The 21348-nt window shown below is 45.2% G+C and overlaps 1 protein-coding gene across 2 annotated transcripts in view; it reads right to left on the bottom strand.

Annotated features, from left to right (window-relative positions):
- Window positions 1-21348, bottom strand: part of PLXNA2 (plexin A2) — a 452864-nt gene that overhangs the window by 378037 nt on the left and 53479 nt on the right. The gene's annotated exons all lie outside the window — the stretch shown is intronic.

The following is a 21348-nucleotide window of genomic DNA, read 5'->3' as shown; positions in this document are numbered from 1 at the left end:
AGCTTCAGGGTCTCCACGCGTTGCTTTCTTAATGATGTGAAACATAACGGCCTCAACTGTAATAAAGATGAATTACTTTCTAATAAAATAATGAAACTCCAGTAAACACTCAAGGTTTATCACTTAATTTATCCCCAGTGCTCGCATGGAAAAGAACTTTTTTTTTGCTCCCTCATTTTTAATATTCGCAGTGATTAGATTTCAATAACGCGCTCCATAGTAATGTGTGTCTCATTTCCCTGGACAGGCAAAATAGGCCATAACTTCCCCTCCGTTAGAGCCCTAATGCTGTAATTTAGAACTTCTGTCAAGATGAAAGATCTTTCCAGGGAGTTGCAGCGGGCCCATGGCAACACTTTGGCACGGGGCTGGATAATGAAGTTTTCATTATTAAATAAAGATATTTTAGGAATGTCATAACCCATAAATCCATTCTTCTACCATGCATCAGCACATTATTTTGTTTATTTCTCATCTGCTGATCCCACCCCGTCCCTCCCCGCTCCCTTGTTTTTTGGCTGCCTTGTGAGTTCTCTAAAGTTGCCATAGAGATAAACTCAAGTTTCTCTCCCCGTGGTCCTGGGGTGACCCAGACTGATGCAAAAGGGGCCACATCCCTTTGCTGGCAAGTGGTCCGAGCCCAGCAATGTGATGTTACCTGAAGGAAACGCTCAGGAGCAGCAAGAATTATGGGAAAAGGGCGTTTTTCAGAAGGAAATGTAGTGTTGCTCAATGGCAAAGCAAAGGCAGGTTTACAATACAAAAGTTCCCCAGCACTCCAGGCTCCTGGAGATGAATCAATAGGTACCAATGGGGTAACTTGTTGCCTTCTGAAGACACAATAAAGAAAATGATATATTGCACAACGACAGGCCTGCTCACCTATCAGAAAATTACAATCATTTTTGGAGTTTCAAAACAAACTGCAAACCCCATCCACACTTCAATTAATTGAAAATAATCCTCCTTTTCCAGTGTTAAGCAAACAGGAAAGTTCTGTCTGACAGCACAAACGCCTTCTGCAATGCTTTGCTAAGATCCTACTAATTAAAAAAAACCCACATCTAATTTGAAGATAGTTAATAGATCCTGCATTTCTACAAAGTATTAGGAAGGCAACATTTATCTGAACGTGGGGCCTGTGGTGATTACTACTCAATTAGTTGTGATTTAATTCGCTGAAGTAAAATGCTTGTTTCATTAGCACAAAGAAATAATCACCAGCCACAAAACACCATTTCTGGAATTGCTCTACCAACTGGTTTGATACTGTGCTAAGTTCAGAATTTTCATGCTGCCACAATGCTTTAATTGTAGCCCTGATTTCACGTCACCGGGTTCAATTAACCCTATTAACATCTCCCCCTTTCCTTGAGCCAACCTCAGTGAACACCACCAAATCGGGGCAATTTTACTGTTCAAACCAGCTGCCAGCTCAGAAGAACATCCTACAACACGGGGGCAAAGCTACTGGGGATTTTGATCTGCGGTCGTGATTTTGCAATGTGAAATCAGCCCGGGATGCTACGCTGGCTGCCAAAAGAAAATCCCATCAACACCCTGAGACTTCAGAGCTTAGAGGAATCAATGGGAAAATCATATTTTTCCACTTGTGAGAAGAGAGAAATCTTGGGGTCTGTTCTACAAATCTAGATTCTGACAAACCTAGATGCAACTAAGCTGAACAAGAAGGTTCCTGCCTTGCTTTTTGCTGGGTTATCAGGACAATCCTTGTCGAGCACCCTGTCTCGTGTTATCTTGTTGGCTGTGTTGTCTCCCAACATATCCCATCCTTTGGGGTTCCACCTCTTTTAGCAGTTTTAAGTGATTTTTAACCTCACTTCCTCAGCAGATGAAGTTGTTCATCTACACAAATTGATTTCAGTGGCAATGCTGAGATTTCTCAAGTTTCCAGAAGTGAATCTATATTCCTATGAAAATAGCCCGGAATTTTCAGTGTGATGCTCCCACAATGAAGCTCAAGGCGAACCAGGACCAAAGGAAACGCAGCGTGTAGACAAGTACCAGCCTTAACATCTTGTTTTTCTCTCCTTTAAAATCAAACAAATAGATATAAATATGAAGGAAAAGGAAAGGAAATCCCAGCTCCCTGGCCACTAGGTGTCTGTCTTGACTCAAAATCATCACCTGGGCCAGGCGGCCACCCAAGCGGGGCTGGGGAAGCTCTGGGGTCCCCAGCAGTTGGGGGATCAAGTGAGTTCTTTCCATCTTCCTTGGACTTTATAGGATGGGCGGGGTGCTCAGGTCCTGGACGTCTTTGTCTCTCGTTGGGGATGAAGCCCAAGCCCCCGTGGTCCCAGCTCCAAGATCCAGCCGAGGTCGTTCCCCAGAGCAGCTCTTGGAAACTCTCCTCTTCATGGAAATTAAACATCTTTCATTTCATTAATTAAAGCAGCCAGGAGCTATCAAGCTCCTGTTTTTCAGGAGATTAAAGTGTGCTTTTAGAAGGCAGAGAAGGGCCAAAGCCTGAAGCTTAAATCTGAACCATTTAGTGGGAAGAGACGACGTGAGATTCAAACCCGTGCTACTGGAAATCAGCACTATCCAAGTTAAATTCTGAAGTCTGATTCCTATTGAAAGGTTTAAACTGGACAAAGTAACACAGAAAACACATTCTGATATATGTTTCTGTTTCCACTGTTGATCAAAACCCTAAGTATTCAGGAAAATGACAGACACAAATGATAATATGAACTACATTCAACTTTTCTAATTTATCTGGTTCTAGATCAACTCAAATATTCACCTGAAATATATGCTTTTCATTTCATAGAAAAACTGCGTGATAAAATTCTACTGACATCACAAAAGTACCACTCACAGCAGTAAAAACACCTAAAGATTGAACAGATCAACCCCACTACTCCACCACTAGATTGACGTACAGAAGAACCACTTGTGGAAAGGCAATGGGGAATTTTGCAAAGGCAGATGCTGCGCAGGTGAGGCCACCACCAGAACCTCAGAACACTCCTTTTCCTTTTCATACCCTCATCTAGCCAAGCATCAGGCACATATCCTGGTCTCATTCGCAGCACGGTAAAACCAAACCCAACACGAACGCTGTAGGAGACAATGGACTATTGTAACTGTGGTGAGGGAAGCTTTGAGCCCTTCTGCATTATGAGGGGCCATCTCAGGCAAGCACCTAAACCCATTTAAAAATGGCAAAAAGCAGCTCTTCGTGTTTTTCCAGCCAGCACCAGAAATATCTAAACCTGATACATACGCAACACGGGGTGAAGAACTCATTGCTATTTAATTCACCTAAACTGTCCGGATGCAGAGGGTGAGCGATAATGACCCGTTCATCACGTGCAATAGCTGCTTTCCATCCTCCCAGCTTGCACACAACAACACATTTGTCATTTTGACATTTTCAGTGTTTATCTCATCCCACTGCTGTCACTGCAAGACTGTTACGCGACCGGTAATGGACTGTACGTACAATAAAATCTATATATACCTACAAAAGTTGACTTGGTTTTCTAACGTCAAACTGCATTTTAAAAGGGAGCAAAGCTGCTCTTGGCAGAAGCACCATGAGAAGAGACAACGCCACCAGACACATCCTTTCTCACTCTATTTTTTATCAGCCAGTCGCTGACTCTCCCCAGGGTTCCACCTGAAAATGCCACATGAAAATATTCGGTGGTTCCAGCTGGCCAGCCGGGTACCGGAGCAGAGAAATGAATCTGCTGAGCTAATGAAGCTCAGGGCAGAACTGTGTAAATACTGTAGAAAAGAATTTGCAAACATTTGTTCAAATGAAGGCTCGGAATTAACTTCAATAGCACCCACGAGTCGTAACGTCTCTCGTACGCTCTCCTGGAGCACTTGCACAAATGAACTGTTGTTTAAAAGAATATTCAGGGAAAGTGTCATAAAAACACAGGCAAATACATGCTCAAATCTGAGCAGTTATGCAAATATTTCCTCTGATGACTAATGACACCAATGACTTTTCACGCTATTTGAGAACTTGGGAGTCATCTGCCTAGAATGTACCATGTGGAGAATAACACAGATCAGTAAAAAGCACGGTAGTTTGAGAGAGGTGTTCTTGTAGGATTTATTAGTATTTCTACTAAGATTCAACCCAACATCTTTCACCAAAGTCACTTCAATATCTTTGGAAACTATTCCTCATATCACCCGATTTATCTGAAAGCCTCTGAATTCCTCCGGGCAGGAATCTGTTTGTCCCAAGGCCGTTGCGCACATCTGTCTTCCCAGCACCTGTCATCGATTTCCTAACATCACGCCTTTAACAATGCCAATAGTCCTCTAACGAGGAGCGCTGGATGGACCGAAATGCCGTAAAATCAAAGCAGGGCAGCTGTTAACCACGTAACAGACACCGTGTCGGAAAACGTGGGACTTTTAGGGACCAAGAGAAGGTGAGAAGCAAAAGCTTTGGATGGCAAAGCACTAATGAGGAGGCACAAGCAGGATCGATGGCTGGGGAGTCCGGAGGCCCCACAGATGGCCGAGGTCAGAGATGGGAAGAAGATGCACCAGAAAAGAGTTTCTGCGGGGTTCTGGTAATTACCAAGCCTAAATCAAGCTCCTACTAGCTCGGTTGAGCTCAATAAACCTGACACTCGGCCAAAAGCCTTTGACAAGCTGGATCTTGAAGAGTAAGAAAACAACGCCCTGACAACGTCTGTATTTGCATAAACATTATTTAATCAGTTCTGAGCCATCTCATTTCTACAGTCGGCTGTGCCCAGACAATTTCCAAAAAAAATGAGTTTAAATGCGTATAATTCTGGTGGGAATGGTTCTCGTTGTGACAGCTCCTGAAGGCAAAGTGTGCTGGGGGAGAGGCCAAGCAGGGACGAGAGGCACAAACGTCCTTCTGCTGTGCTGCCATTTCAGACACCCAAATTCATGTGCAAGTTCAGCCCACGCCGGCCAACGAATTTAGCAAAGAGGCTGGTGGTGGACACCTCTACGGCAACGTCTTTTCCAGGATTTTGAGGCTAACAACTCATTTCTGAGAAGCTATTCCACAGATATTAAAATTATTATTATGAGTAGTGGCGTTGGTGGTTTCTGAGCTAGCAAATAATCCCTGTGCTTTCTCCAGGGCTTCTGCTGATGGTGTTTCCAGAACATTCACATTTGACCTATGACACTTTCCTTGAAAGAACAGACCTTCCTGGCTTCCTTTGACTTGGTTGTTGGAGTGGGAAAGCTTGTTGAGAGGAACTCAAAACCTTTGAAGATAATTCCCACATTGGTCAATGACTGTAATAATCCAGCTAAAATTACAGTGTGCTCCGAGCACTGAACATTAAAGACCTTGCATTTTCTAAAACTAATACATCAAACACAGTAAAGCCTCAAGTTCTGGCTAAATCGAGGAGAATAGGTGCGGCTTCCCTTCCCCAACTCACAGAGAAGTTACGCACTTGAAATAACTCTGCCTCCAAAAATCATCGAATCAGCGATAGATTCTGCAATGTCTGTTCAGCCTGTTTGACACCGGAAGATTCATGCAGAGCTCTTTATCATGAGATGCGGATCAAGAGTGGCCCTTATCCTTTCTTTTTCTCTCTCTCTTGCTCGGACAAGAGCAAGTTCTGAAGCCACGCATTGGTACTGATATATTTTCAAAAAATAAGCCATGCGTATGTTCTCATATACAAAATAGTGGGTTTTTTCTGACTTGAGCTAGGTTAGCAAATCTATCTGCACAGATTCTCATCAACTTACAGCTAAAAGTAAGGTTTTTCAGGACAGGAGGGGGATGCTTATGTTTTCATGGTTTATCTAGTCTGTTCTCATGAGAATGCATGAGCAGCCTTCTCCCACCAACCTGGAAAATCCTGGAGAAGCAACACAAGCTAGGGCTAGTTTCTGCCTGTTTTCCTTTGCAATAGTAATAATATCGTACATATAAAACCAAGGAAGACGTGGTCGTTTTAAAGGATGAGCCCTTTGCCTAAGGTTGGGACAGTTGCTGATTTAGGTCCATCGGCAACCAAAGTTTCGCTGGTTTGTGTCCTTGACGGGACTCGGTGGTACATGTGTGAATCTAACCCTGAGAAAGAAGGACCCTCAGATTCCATATGGGCGTAACGGGTGCTCTAATAATGCTCAAATCTGTGCAGTTCAGTTCAACTTCTTGAAGTAGCCCGAGATCCTCAGCTCAACGGCAGAGACAAAATCACGAGCAGATGTCAAACACAATCAGCAGGCACCAGGACGGTCACTGTCACCGTCCCCAAACCCGGCTGCTTTATGCACCAACCTGCGCATCCTCCCAAGGTTGTGGATTCGCTTTGTTCAAAGCCAAAATTTGAAACAAAGCGAACCGGGGAATGGAAATTTACTTCCAATTTTTGCTGCGCCCGGGTTTTATGTGGAAAACGCACCCCACCCTCGCTATCTGAGAATCAGCAGGAGCTGAACTCCCAGCGCTGTTGCTCAAGGGGAGATCTCCACTGTCAGGTTGATTTGCGATGCGTTTGAGTTGACGGATCGCCTTGGGCGAGGGAGGAGGTGGGTCTGCAAAGGAAGGAAGAAAGGAGATTAAACCTCCATCAATATGTGTGGTTACCTACGCTAGGGAAGGGGAGAGGCAGTGGGGGAAGGTGGAAAGTCAAAAAGCAGAGGAGAAAATTGCATTACCAAACAGGGGAAAGGTGAAAAGGCTTTTAAGATTTTACATGAGATCTCCGGCTTTGCAACCGCTTGTAGCACAAAGCTTCAGCAGGGCTCTGCGGGGTGGAGAAGGCTTTCCAACAAGTCAGAGGCAAGCTCCTTAGCAAAGAGTTTAACAAGAACAGAGTCAAGAAGCACCAGACATCTTGATTTGAAACAGTAGTGGGTAAACAAGGTAGAAAACTAGATCCTAATTTTCAGATATGCTGAGAACAGGCAACTCCGGTTGAAGCTGCTGGAAACTTGGACTGTTCAGTACCCATGATTGTGATACTAATGTTGGGTTGTTGCAGACACATAGATGTTCCCTGTTTTAGAAAAAATATGTAGTTACCATTGAGGTAACTGTAAAACCTTCACTTCTCTGGGTACATTTCTACATCTGCAACACTGAAGTGCAGCTGAACTTTCCCGCTTCCACTCACACCACGACAAACACGTGCAGGGTAGAGCACAGACAGAGCAGCAGATCAGCGGGAATCCACATTACGAACCATAAAGCTGAACAAAAAATACCTATAGCATAGATGGGAAAAATCTGTGAACCTTACAGATCCACCTCAGAGCTTAACGCAGCTGCCAAGGGATTTCACACGTAAGGTATTACCAAACACCAATAAGTATCTAGATAAAAACAGACCTCCCTTATGCAATCGAGTCAGTAAATTTAAGTCCCAATTTTAAAACACCAATGTTTCAGTAACTCTGTTCCTCCTCCTAATTTCACAAGCTGGGATGGAGGATTAAGACCTATTTTCACGCTGACTACATCCTAACGAGGTGTCCAAATGTGGATATAATGCCTCATGGGAGTCTGGGTTACCTCCTGGATTTTGTTGTGCGCTTACTGGAAAAAGGGCAAGGAGAGGGACTGAAATTGTGCCTGTCCACTGATGTCCCTCAATTTCCTATTAGATCATCCCCATAAATCATTTCTGTATTATTCATACTAAAATTCATCCAGTAATTCAAGATAATTGTTTGCATTTTTGTTTTAACATAAAATGTCCTGTGTAATAACCATTTTCACTGGCAGACACACGATCTCAGCCAGCGACAGAACAGCTCTCACCGTGCCTCAGCTTCTTTCCTCAGCAAGTTATTATTAGTAATTAATGTTTTATATATTTAAACTGCCAAGTATGTTGACATCAATTGCTGTCAACAGCCAGATAAATTTGTCCAAGTTCTCACTGACATTTTACAGCTCTGTATTTGGTATTATCTTTACTGATCTCAAATCCATTTTCTTTGTTACTTCCTCCAGCGTTTCAGACACCTCTGCTGCTCTGACAGTACCAGCACAACCAAAGAGTTGCCACAGACTATTTAAATTTACTTCATCCTGATGCTTTCACAATCCCTGCTTGTTTTTTTCTTCCAGGTGGGATGCAAAAAGAAGCAGAGATGGGGTGTATAAATCCTATTACAAGCTCTGCCTTTTCAGCATTAAACAGCAAGCTAAAAATTTTACTGGAATTCTAAACTGTTGTAGAGCCACAGAATCACAGAATCCCAGAATGTCAGGGGTTGAAGGGACCTGGAAAGCTCATCCAGTGCAATCCCCCCATGGAGCAGGAACACCCAGATGAGGTTACACAGGAAGGTGTCCAGGCGGGTTGGAATGTCTGCACAGAAGGAGACTCCACAACCCCCTGGGCAGCCTGGGCCAGGCTCTGCCACCCTCACCAGGAACAAGTTTCTTCTCATATTTAAGTGGAACCTCCTGTGTTCCAGTTTGCACACATTGCCCCTTGTCCTATCACTGGTTGTCACCGAGAAGAGCCTGGCTCCATCCTCCTGACACTCCCCCTTTAGATATCTGTAAACATGAATGAGTCCCCCCTCAGTCTCCTCTTGTCCAGCTCCAGAGCCCCAGCTCCCTCAGCCTTTCCTCACACGGGAGATGCTCCACTCCCTTCAGCATCTTGGTGGCTGCGCTGGACTCTCTCCAGCAGTTCCCTGTCCTGCTGGAACTGAGGGGCCACAACTGGACACAATATTCCAGGTGTGGTCTCCCCAGGGCAGAGCAGAGGGGCAGGAGAACCTCTCTGACCTACTGACCACCCCCTTCTAACCCACCCCAGGGACCATTGGCTTCCTGGCCACAAGGGCCCAGTGCTGGCTCATGGTCACCCTGCTGTCCCCAGGACCCCCAGGTCCCTTTCCCCTACGCTGCTCTCTAATAGGTCATTCCCCAACTTATACTGGAACCTGGGGTTGTTCCTCCCTCAGTTCAGCTGTGAGGATGCTGTGGGAGACTGTGTCAAATGCCTTACTCAAGTCAAGGTAGATCACATCCACCACTCTGCCATCATCCATCCACCTTGTTATGTCCTCATAAAAGTCAATGAGGTTGGTCAAGCACGACTTCCCCTTGGTGAAGCCATGCTGACTGCCCCTAATGACCCTCTTATCCCTGATATGCCTTGAGATGGCACCAAGGATAAGCCAAGAGAAATCTTGAGCAAAATATACTTTCTGTAAAAGCATATTAAATATTTTTCTGACCATATTTTGAAATTCAGTTGAGAAGTTAAGAAACAAAAAATTCCCTTCAAATAGTATGTATTTTTCTGGAACTCACACCAATGCTTTCTTCCCATACCCGCTGTGCCAAGGATAAACACATCAAAGACAACACTGAATGAACCAAACACGGGATTTTATAGCTCAGCACAAGAAGGAAGCACCAAGATGCCCAACACGACTACAAGGAACCATCCCAGTCTTAACTTTGAACACGTACTATTGAAATATCACAACAATGAGAACAAGGGCATGGTTTTAGCAAGTTATCCTGCCTATTGAACAAGCCGCACTGAAACGTCACCATTGGTAACTATGAGCAAAACGACTTAAGCAAAGGCCTTGTTAGTTAAACTTTGCTTTAGGCCTAATCATTGGGCTAAGATGAGGATCCAGCGAGGCGCAGGGACAACTCCAAGCATCACTTCTTCCCATCGATTACAGTTTCAGTGGTGGCTTATGAGAGGAGTCGTTAAGAACCGGTAATGACTGCACACTGAAGGATTTAAAACCATAAGGATCAATAGAAAAATCTTTCTGCTCAAAGTTCCATTGATAACTTAAGCCCCCAAACACACAGCAGCGTTGTTCTCCGTCTCAACACCCAACATGTTTCTTTTTAATTGCCCGGTGAATTAAAACTTTTGAAACTACTTAATTACTGGATTTATACTTCATGAAAGGATCAGTTGTAATTATAGGTTGTTTGGGGAAGGGGGTTTCTCTTTTAATTCTAATTGCAAATAATTGACTGTAAAGCATCACATTTAGAATAAAGGTGTATCCTTTGAAGTTAATATTTAGTTTATACCTTTCTGCAAAAGGGATGCCCAAGAAAATACGTCTTGCTTTTAGTAATATTAACTATTATGGAAGCCACTGCAGCGCTCAACCAGAGAGCCAGACCTTTCTGTGCAAAATACTCCACTAAAATAAAATGAATGGTCCCCGCTCCGGGAAATCATCCGGCATTTACAGGTGATTCAATAAGAGGCACTGAGCAAAAAAACAAACAAAGAGGAAATGGTAAGTGCTGAATCAATCCCCACCAGTTCACAAAGCATCATCTTCCATACTCTCATTTTCTCATCTCCTTACCCTGGTTTTAAATGACCTGTCACCACCACGAATTTCTTTTAAGAAGGGATGCGGAAGGAGCCAGTTTGTCACTGTGGATTTTAGTTCCCATGGGACAAAGCACATAAGCTGGTCTCCTGCAAGAATGAACTTTTCTACCATCATTACATTACCTACTTATACAGGTTGAAGAGTTTTCTGGGTAAAAACCTCACACTTGATGCATTTCAAAGGACAGAAGAACTTGAAACGAGCCATTGAAGGGTTGGGAAACATCAACACGGTTTGGAAATGTGAAGCACAGAAAGCAGGTGGGTTAAAAGTGAGTCTCATCTGGTAATCTCTTTGAAATTTGCACTCAGAGGGAGGCGTGAGGAGCTCTGGAGGCTGCACACAGAGGTAAATTATGTGTTTATTTAGAAAAGAAAGAGGCCGACTAAAGAAAGTACACACTGGAAGCAACACCAATGCCCCTGCTGTCTCAGGAAAAGAAACAAAAGTAAGCTGGTTTTGTTCTGGGAGAGAATTTATTTATCTTCATTTTCTACCAGTAAAGCTATTTCAAGATGTTTGATCATTCTATTCAGTAAAATAGTAAAATTATTCAAGACGACCAGGAAGATCTGGGCCTAGGCTTGCAAATGTTCATTGTTTTCTCCATGGCCTGGAGGGTGTGATTCATCTGGATCTAAACTAGTCACCTTAGGCTCCAGGGAGAGGTAAGAGAGAGAAATCAGCATTTGCAAGGTGCGATTCATCTCATCCTAAGGTCGTCATCTAAACCTGGTCCCACCAGGGGCCCTTTGGAGGCGTCTCTATCCCAATTCACGGCCCTGGCCGCTCCAGAGACCTCAGGAAGGGTTTAAACTTCAGATGTTCTGAGGGGGTCAGACTTCTCCTGACTTAATGTCTGGTTTTAGATGAGGAAATGCATATGTGCCTGTGGTAAGTACAGAGACAGCCGAAAATAAACACCCCAAACCTGTTAATTTACTTCTACAAAATAAAAATAAAATCACTTAGTCTTCTTTTGTTTCCCGTTTGATTGTACTCCTTGAAGTCTCTGGGAAATCAAGTTTGATCCCAACTATTGAATAAAATATCTTTCCTGTTCTGGGTTGTTTAAATTTCAGTAGCCAGTCATCATCCTTCTACTTTATTAGCTCCTCGATAAAAAAGGAAGTCAAGGTTTTCTGGATCTGATTCCCCCCTATATCCTAGATTAATGTATCCTAGATTAAGGTTGACAGAACTAATATTAGTTCGATTGTTCCTGGAATATCTCATCTGTAAAATGCGAGGAGAAATCAATTCAACAGAATACCTAAGGGAAGAGAACAGGAGGAAAAGACTCCTTTGTGAAATAAGAGGGGGGTTTGTCACAACGTGGAAACAAGACAAAATACAAATATGGGGCTGTTTTGACAACATGTTTTGCCTGTAGAAATGCCCACTGCAGGAAGGCTGACAGTTCTGATACAGGCAAGAGGCTGTAGGAAAGCAGGAGGAAAAAATAATACAGCAGGAAGAAAGGAAGGACAGCAAGAAATAATAATAAGGAGAAAAATGTGCCGTTAAGCTCGTGGAGCGGCGGCAGCTGCCGGAGGGCGGGTGGCCGCGCAGCGTGCTGCGTCTTGCCGGCATTCCTGCGGCCGCGGCAAGTCCCGGCACCCCCGCCACATTCCAGCGCTTCCAGCTCTGCTGCTTTGCAAAAAGAGGTAAAATATACACACGCGCTGCTAACGCGGCCCCAACCCTGCGCTCTACGGTCGGCCGGGTCTCCTTAGAAATGCCGGAGCGGCACCGCGGCATGTGGTGATTTTCATTCTAGGTTGAAGCTGTGGAGGTGTAAGACGTGGCCCTGGTGGGACAGTGAGGTGGGACACTGTCCTGGACCCCCGAGTCGCCGCAGCTTCCATCGTTGACTTGGGATATTCATTTGTAGGAGAAAGAACACGTGCAACCGTTTGCTCAAAGTTTCACCTCTGCACACAGATAAGGAAGCAGACAACGCAGCAGTTGTAAATGAGCATGGAACACAACCACTGAAAGACAAAATGAGGCTTTATTTCCTACCCCCCGCTTTACAGCCCCCTCTGCTTCTCTGCTGTGAGAAACTAGAGTTGGACCAAGGGTTGGACTCGATGATCTCTGAGGTCTTTTCCAACCCAGTCGATTCTCTGATTCTGTGATTTTTAATCAGCTACTGACGTACATGTGGGTCCATCTCAAAAAAAACGTTGATGAGCACTTTATTATCCCGATGCTTACTGTTCCGTGTCTGTTCCTGGGAATACAGCACATGCACTCTCCTGTATATTATCTATACCATAAGGAGTCTAAGCACACTTAAGTAAATCTGATTGACCCCAAGACTCCACCAGCTCCAGTTCAATGAGAGCACCAACCAGGAGTGTTGTCTCCTTGAACTGCAGCAGTCCGCGCATTTCTGGAACACAACTTCCAGGACCAACCTGGTGCGGATTTAATGGGTGAATTTATCTTTGTGCATTCTGTTAGGACTCGCAGATTGTACCCAAAAAAAGCTGGAAAGAGTAGATGGATGGAAACAGCAAGCAAGTGTATAAAGGCTCAGTGCAGCAGATCTGCCTTTGTGCTGCCTCCTTCCAACTCCATGTGCTGCCTGCTGAGCTGACAAGAAGCGCACTGGAGATACATTTTTTTTCCTTTTGCCTCCTGTTGTCTTCACTGAATTTCAGAATATGCTGCCAGATGCTCATTCATGCCAGAGCAGGATGAGTAATAGTTTCTTCATTCCTAAATGAGCCCCTCTGATTCATGGTATGTGCTCGACATTTTCTCCAAACGCCGAGGGAATCAAAGTTTCTCATGGGCCCCCTGTAGAAAGATTAACACGCCAGCAAAAGCCTGATCGGGAATGTGGGTAAATAATGCTGGTTTGTGTATTTGTTCTTTGCCTGCAGTTCTTCCTCTCTAAGCAAAGCCCATCAGCATTTCCATGGATATTACATCCATTATCATAATGAGGATGAGGTAAATCTTGCTCACCATCTCCTCACTAATTCTGCCCTGACTGTGCTGCTGTAATCATCAGATTGCATCTTCCGTAAAGCTGCAATAGCTGTAGGTATGAGATCACGTCCAAAGAAGCCTTAGGTTCGTACGCATTGCTTTGGACATTTTTCCAAAGAAAACACGCACAGAGGAAACTCATAAAATGTCTGCTCTTTCTGATGTTGCTTCAGAACTAAGAGACTTGTAAATCATTGCTGTACGGGATGTTATATGTTTTTCTGCCTCTATTATGTATTATAGGGAAATTAATAAGTAATGGGATTTGCAAGATGAAAAGCAAGGAAACCCATAGGGTAGGTGATGGAGAGATATAATTTAAAAAGTCAATGAAAGGTTCTGTTAAATCACAGTGAAATTATGCTGATATTCACCCAAGTCCTGTGGTAAAATGCTTTTTTTCATAAAATATTGAGGCTCCTTTCTGCAGTGACAAATGAAGGTCCCCACAACCCCGGAGGACTGAAGGAGCTGGAGACGAGCCCTTTTTCTACATTATGTGAGCAAGAGAACATGGTGTAACTTCCGAGTACCGTGTCGTCACGCCCCAAAGCTCCTTTTGGGTGCACTGACCCTCAGGACATATTCAGACAATGTGCGGCCCAGGTTCAAACCTCCCAGGGTACGTCCTCTCCCCTCCTCTCCTCTCCCTCTCCCTCTGCCTCTCCTCTCCTCTCCTCTCCCCCACCTCTCCTCTCCCCCACCTCTCCTCTCCTCTCCCTCTCCTTTCCCTCTCCTCTCCTCTCCCTCTCCTCTCCTCTCCTCTCCTCTCCTCTCCTCTCCTCTCCTCTCCTCTCCTCTCCTCTCCTCTCCTCTCCTCTCCTCTCCTCTCCTTTCCCTCTCCTCTCCTTTCCCTCTCCTCTCCCTCTCCTCTCCTCTCCTCTCCTCTCCTCTCCTCTCCCTCTCCTCTCCTCTCCTCTCCTCTCCTCTCCTCTCCTCTCCTCTCCTCTCCTCTCCTCTCCTCTCCTTTCCCTCTCCTCTCCCTCTCCTCTCCTCTCCTCTCCTCTCCTCTCCTCTCCCTCTCCTCTCCTCTCCTCTCCTCTCCTCTCCTCTCCTCTCCTCTCCTCTCCTCTCCTCTCCTCTCCTCTCCTCTCCTCTCCTCTCCTCTCCTCTCCTTTCCCTCTCCTCTCCTCTCCTCTCCTCTCCTCTCCTTTCCCTCTCCTCTCCTTTCCCTCTCCTCTCCCTCTCCTCTCCTCTCCTCTCCTCTCCTCTCCTCTCCTCTCCTCTCCTCTCCTCTCCTCTCCTCTCCTCTCCTCTCCTTTCCCTCTCCTCTCCTTTCCCTCTCCTCTCCCTCTCCTCTCCTCTCCTCTCCTCTCCTCTCCTCTCCTCTCCTCTCCTCTCCTCTCCTCTCCTCTCCTCTCCTCTCCTCTCCTCTCCTCTCCTCTCCTCTCCTCTTCTCTCCCTCTCCCTCTCCCTCTCCCTCTCCCTCTCCCTCTCCCTCTCCCTCTCCCTCACCTCTCCCTCCCAACAAATGTGGGCACAACGTTCATTCCAACATCCACAGAAGTTGCCTTTGGGCTCTCCTAAAACCAGGCCTGTTCCACTGCCTCAGTTCCCTCAGCAATGCCCTTGCTCTGTATTTCCGAGGGAAAGGGAAGCTCCGGGAGATGCCTTCAACATTCTCTTTTCTTGCAGAAAAGCCTTTCGCCAAAACTTTCGAAATTTTGCACTTTGAAAGCCGTTTTATCAATTTGGTAGATAAGGCGATGGAAGTGAACTGAAGAGGGTCAGTACAACAGTGCTGAACACAATCCCTTTGGATTGGTGAAAACGGGAGCAATTCCTGGCCCCAGTGACAAATACATGAGCGGAAAAGCACGTTGGGTGAGCAAGTGTTCCAACAGATCAAACACAAATGCCTCTTCCTAACGCCTGCGAATTCAGAATCTCACTGGGGTTGATTTTCTGCTCGTTGACATCAGGATCCGGGTCTTACAGCAGGGTCTTCAGATCGCACAGGTTGTGCTGAACTCAGAGAAATACCGTCAGTTTGCATCCTCTGTGACTCTGCCCCATTGAAGGTGACTTGGTAGCGGCGCGAGGACAGACCCAAACCCTCGTTACACTCAATCACGTAATATCTGCTATCTGCTAAATGAAGTCTTGTGGAAAACGGTTCAGCAGTGAAACTCTACCTTAGATCACATCGTTTTAATGCCTTTTATTTTTTTTTTATCCTGTTAAAGCTTGTAAAAAGTAATCTCTGTCTTGTGGAGAATTGTTTTGCATTTTGGGACCTTAGGGAATTAGATGGGGCTAAGTAATTATGTGGAAACTTGCATGAGTTGAATAGAAATGGACTAAATGGGCAGAAAGCTATACAATGCTTTAAGATAAGGAAACTAGAATTCAGGAAATGACTGGAAAAGAGAGCCTAACCTTTCTGTGGGCTTTAGCCCATTTTGAATTGATTTGAATACATATTTTAAAGGTTGTTTAAAACTGCTCAAAAGTGCCAAAATACCTTTGTACATCAACACTGCCTTTGACCCAAAGGGGAAGAAACCTGCCTCAGCTCACATCTTTTCAAATATTTATAGACATATTTTCCATGTGGACCTTAATTTGAATTTCATATTTATTTCTAATAAAATTCCAACATCTCCATCGTTGGCCAAATCTACTGAAACAGTCGCAGGGATGGGAGGGAGGGAATTAATATTGAGGCAAGAAGCAAAATCTGGAAGGAAATTTTGGCCGCATTTGAAGGGATGAGCAAAGAACTTCTGAAATAAGTGAAAAAGGCAGAATTAAGCACGTGGATCCACCAGAAGTCAAACCGGGCAGGGTATGAGCTCACACGATGGAAGCGGCCCAGAGGAGATCCAGGGTCAGAATCAGCGCTGCCCCACAAGAGTGAGCACATACTGTCATAATAAATAAGAGACTGCAGAGAAAGTGGAGAAAAACCACGTCTATGAAAACACCAGACAAAGATTCAGCGGATGGAGGCGCACAGTCTGCCGAGCAGCCTCAAGAAGCCACGGCCCCTGCCCTCAGCTTCCTATTTAAAAGAGAACAACAAAAAATACTCCCTTTCTCTTCCAATGTGACCATTTGTCACTCAGATCCAGACTGCGGCTCCTGCACCAGCCGCCTCGCCGGCTCCGGCCTGCGCCCGGTGACAGCACAAGGCCGGAACCTTCTCCAGGTTCCTCTAATAAACAATAAATTACTATCTGCCATCAAAGCCCTACACACGGGGAACCCGCAGCCATTTAGTGGGGTCAACAATGACACGGGTACAAGCACACGGCACGACCAGGGCTGCTGGTTACTCGAGCCAGGGGGAGCGCAGGCCCAGAGGTGAGAGAAATCCAGCTGAATTTTTATGAATACAACTACTCGAGAAGTCATCACCTATAGATATAAAGAGAGTTGCCTTCAGCAGTTCACACAAGCGTTTATTACTACTTGTCACATCTTTTTTAATAAAAAAAGGGAAGATTTTTATTTTTTTCCTCCTTGTTTGGAGGGACGGGAGCTGTGCCCTTCAGGCAGCCAGTGGGGGTGTCCATCTCCACATCCAAATGCTGCCGTGACTTATTGTTGTTGCCAATGCTTCTCCTCCAAGGTCCTGCAAAGGCAGAGGCTGCTTGAGATCCCACCATCTTCACGAGAGACAACCGTGTGTGACTGGGGATGGATGGAGACGATGAGGGCGAGATGCCGGCACGTTCTCCACACTGCTGTGCCCGGCTGGGCACATCCATGCATGGAAAGCACTGTTAACCGAGGATTTGACAGCAAAACCTGCGATATTTTATACAGGCCTACACTGAATCAGGTTAACGGTTGGATTCAATGATCTTGAGGATCTCTTCCAATCAGTGGTTCTATGATTGGTGGCATTTCAAGACAACTGATCCCTATATTGAAGAAAGGTGATGACCATCACCAGCTCCTCCCCAGCAGAATATGGTGCTACTGCTGAAATTTGCTCTTCTGCTGAGGAATAACACAGCATCACACCCACCCTTCGTTCCAGCACATTCTGAGAGGTCCAGGTCCCGTTAAACCTCCTCCATACACTTCCCACCGCTGCCCAAGGCCGGGGCCTCCAGGCTCCTTCACCGCAGGCCACCCAAAACGCAGCTGAAATCAAGTCCTTTCACTTGAGGGCACAAGAAAGCTCACGGGGATTTCATTTTAAAGCAAGTTATTTGTAATAAGAAATCATCTCTTACTGAGGGTGAAATGCCAGAAGCAAAGCATCAAATGGCAACAGGGTTTTTAATTCTCATTCAGTTCTGTAGTTTCATTACTTTTCGCATTGAGTATTTATGCAGTAATACAGCATGAGTAGCTGCATCTGTCTGTAGTTTCTTCTCAGTGCTGCTATACTCTTTGCAAATAATTCCCCCCATGTTAAAAGTGAAACCCCCCAAAAATGACCCTCATTCCCGACAAAAAAATCTCAGCGTATCTAGCACTTCCCCACAGCCCCCATTTGGGCCAACACTTATCACACGTGCAAGGCACAGATGAAGTAACCACACAAGATTTAAGCGACCAAACTCTGACGCAGATTTTAAAAGATATATATAATAGGCACAGTGCACAACCTTGCAAGTTGTTATTACTGCACTTATTAAAATTCACACCAATGTTAATTTTAGAGAAGATTGAAAGGGATTAAAGCAGTCATTCTCTTACCTTCTAAAAATAACTGCCTTTCCAAAAGAAACCACCCCCCTCCTCCCCAAAAAATCTCTCTAAGATTCAAGGTAAAACCTCTGAATTGCAGAGTTATGTTCCTATTTTTGCATCAAAAGCCAGCGTCTGCCACTTGATTTTTACAGTCCACCAGAGAGCAAATTTGCTTAGAAACAGCCTGACAAGTGAGGCTGAAATTTAGGAGCTTTACGACATATTTTTACTGGGCGATTCCACTTTTATCACGCTGGCATTTTCCTAAGATGCTGTTGCAATTACCCATTGTTCCTTCTTCAGTTTTCACTGGGACAAATCCCAGTGAATTAGCAACTTTATATTACCCTTGTCCCCAAGACAGACACGCCGCGTACCCCCGAGATGGACATTTATTGTGCCACCGGCAGCATCACGGAAAAATATAAAGGCCTTATTCTTGTCTCCATCCTGAATAGCTCACAATCACAGGAACATAAAGATAACACGGGGGAAGACTAATTACACAGGGCTGAGCGCTGCATTTCTTGCTTTTCTTATCAACCTACAGCTCCCATCTCTGCCATTCGTTAGGAAACTTCAACTTTGCAGGACGCCAAAGCGCGGAGCAGGATCAGGCCCCGCGCTGCCATAATTACTGCAGGAGGTGGAACATTAAAGTCTAATCCTGCTTTAATTTTGAGACACACACATCCAAGGATAGCCGTAGGGAACCTTTCCATTTCCAGGGAGAAACGGGCAATTGTTTTTAATTTAGTTTTCTAACAAAGACAAGTCTCCTCGCGAGGATGACTGAAGGGGATGGGGCATTTCCCGGTGCTTCGCCGGGGGGATCCGATATTTGGATTGGCTTCGGATCCCCTACATTTAACCCCCCGTGACAGGCGTCGACTTGATGAGAGGGGCTGTACGTGCACGTGTGCTGAAAGGGGGCTTTGAAATAAAACTATAAGAAAACATGGGCCAAGAGGGAGGTTTTTATTAGGGTTTGCTATTCTCTCATGTGTGTGCGCACCTGATCCGGGGGGAGGAGGAGCTGGCTGTTGTTTTAAGTCTCCTTTTTCTTTTGTGCCGTGTCTGGGCAGGACCCCTTATGTCTGGAATGCACCTTAAAACAGCCTTATCTCCAGAACCGATCATTACATGGCAGGTGGTGGAGCCTACTTTATTTTCTCATTTCTTTTCTTTTGCTTCTCCTCCCTCTAACTTCCCCCTCCACCCCAGGGTAGGAATTTCTGAACCTCAACCAGTCAACGTCCGTCGCATGGCTCACACACCTGGAATCCGCTCCTCTCCATCATTGCTCCGACACGGAAAAACAGTGGGAGGAAGAAGATGAAAAGCCACGACAGAAAGACCATAGGCTACTCCAGAAGATGAACGGCCCTAATATTTTAAAACTTGCACAGAAATTTAAAAATTAATGTTAACTTGTCATTGTTTCCCCTTTTAAAAATCAGCAGAGGCTTCAGTGACACTCCAGAAATGGTGGCTGGAAAGATGTACCCAGCGCTAAAATGAACATTGGCAGCAAGGGCTGTTCATGGAGAGCTGCTGAACACCCAATCATGCAACCAAGTTCTGTTCCCACTCTGAGCCAACCAAATCCACAAGGTTTGAGTAGGACAACACAAGTTTTAACATGTAAAATGACCTTCCCCCTGCTCACAATGCCCTGGCAAGTCTGACACTATAACCCTTTTAAAATACAGATGTGTTCTGTTTCTGAGCTTTGTAACTGCAAGGGTTGGTTTAGGATCATTTACACACTCGGTGTAAACGGTGTGTTTCTGCTGTGTAGGCAGCACAGCCATCCCCAGCCTTGGTTTCCACATTTGCGTCCCGGCAGAGCCCAGTGCTCAGGTGTTTCATCTAGTGATGCACAAATTTGTGTGCCTGGAATGAAGGAGGAGCGAGTGCTGCAAACCCGGACTAGTCTGACCATTAAGAACTTTCCAGATGTGCATCTGAATGTGACAACCTCTGATGTGCTCAACACTAACTGTACTGAAGCTCGCCTGAATTAACTGTGAAAGCGATGCCCCCGTTCGTTCCACGCCACTGCCAAATTTGCTGTAGGGAGCTGATAAGCAAAAGAAAATCTGTTCAAGTCACTAATAGTTACCTTGGGTTATTTTCTGGTTTGAACTCTGCCTGTTGCACACCTGGATTTTGAGACAGTCCCAGCACCCCCATGGCCACAGCATCCTCCAGGCAGCTCCTGGGCACAGCAGAGCCTGGCGTTGTCCTAACTTGTGCAGCAATGAGCTGGCACAGAAAAGCCTAAGGATTAGAAGCATGCAAAAAGACTGCAACTGTATTGCCTTTGCTCTGCCATCCCTGAAAACATAGCCCACAGTTATATTTTCTGCGCTGGAAAACCTCAGAAACCACAGAGTAGCAGCGGAGCTGGAGGTTCTGGTTTAATTAAAGGAAGGTTTTCTGTTGCTTACAGAGTTCTCTGGGCTGGAGGAGCAGGGCTAACATGAAGTCTTCTTTCCTATATTGTACATTCAAGAATAAAATCTACTCCATACATCTCACTGCACAACAGCCACGCATCCACTTATACTGGACACCAATTTCAACCTGGCGCTGGTAGCAAAACCGTGTTCGTGCTGCATGTGCAGAGTCTTTGGGGATATTTACTTCGCTATATTGTTGCATCCAAAATGCAGAAAGAGAAATTCAAATCAGGGAAACGCAATAATCTCTGAGCCTGCTGTTCATCAGCTCATCACCCGTTAAAGAGCAGAGTCCTTTATTAAAAAGGACACGTCTTATTAAAAAGATATGAAACAAAAGTGATTTTTAATTTTATTGGGGAGACAGAGTCATTGCCAGAGACAGCCCGTGGCTACGCGGGATGATCAAGTCAGGAGGGAGGGCAGTGAAGCACTAACACAAATATGAAGCTAATAACTTTTTTACTCTTAGGGAAAGTGCTGTTCAATTTCTGGTGCTCCAGGCGTGTGCAGCTTGAGTGGAAATTTAGAGAAATTACATCCACCTGCTTCCATTTCTTACATTCAGGGCCAGATCTTCAGTCAGCGTAAATCAGTTTATCTCCATGCAGCCAGGCAGATTTATGCCAGCTGAAGACGTAGCCCCTGGTCTTGCGCTTCAGAATAAGCAGCTTTAAAATACAAATGAGTATGAACCCCTTAAAACATTCTCCACTCACAGAACTCGGAAGGAAAAACAAACCTCCCAGACAACCTCCCATCATCCCACAGGTCGTGGTGTCTTTGGGGCAACGGGTGTTACTATCCATAGTGGGGGGGTTTTAGCTACATATCTAAAACTGAAAATACTAGTCATTTTTTTTGTGGTCAGTGGGGTTTT

This window comes from Columba livia, chromosome 22, assembly GCF_036013475.1.
Source record: "Columba livia isolate bColLiv1 breed racing homer chromosome 22, bColLiv1.pat.W.v2, whole genome shotgun sequence".
NCBI lineage: Eukaryota > Metazoa > Chordata > Aves > Columbiformes > Columbidae > Columba > Columba livia.
The sequence above is the reverse complement of the archived record's forward strand: the minus strand, read 5'-3'. Positions and strand labels throughout refer to the sequence as shown.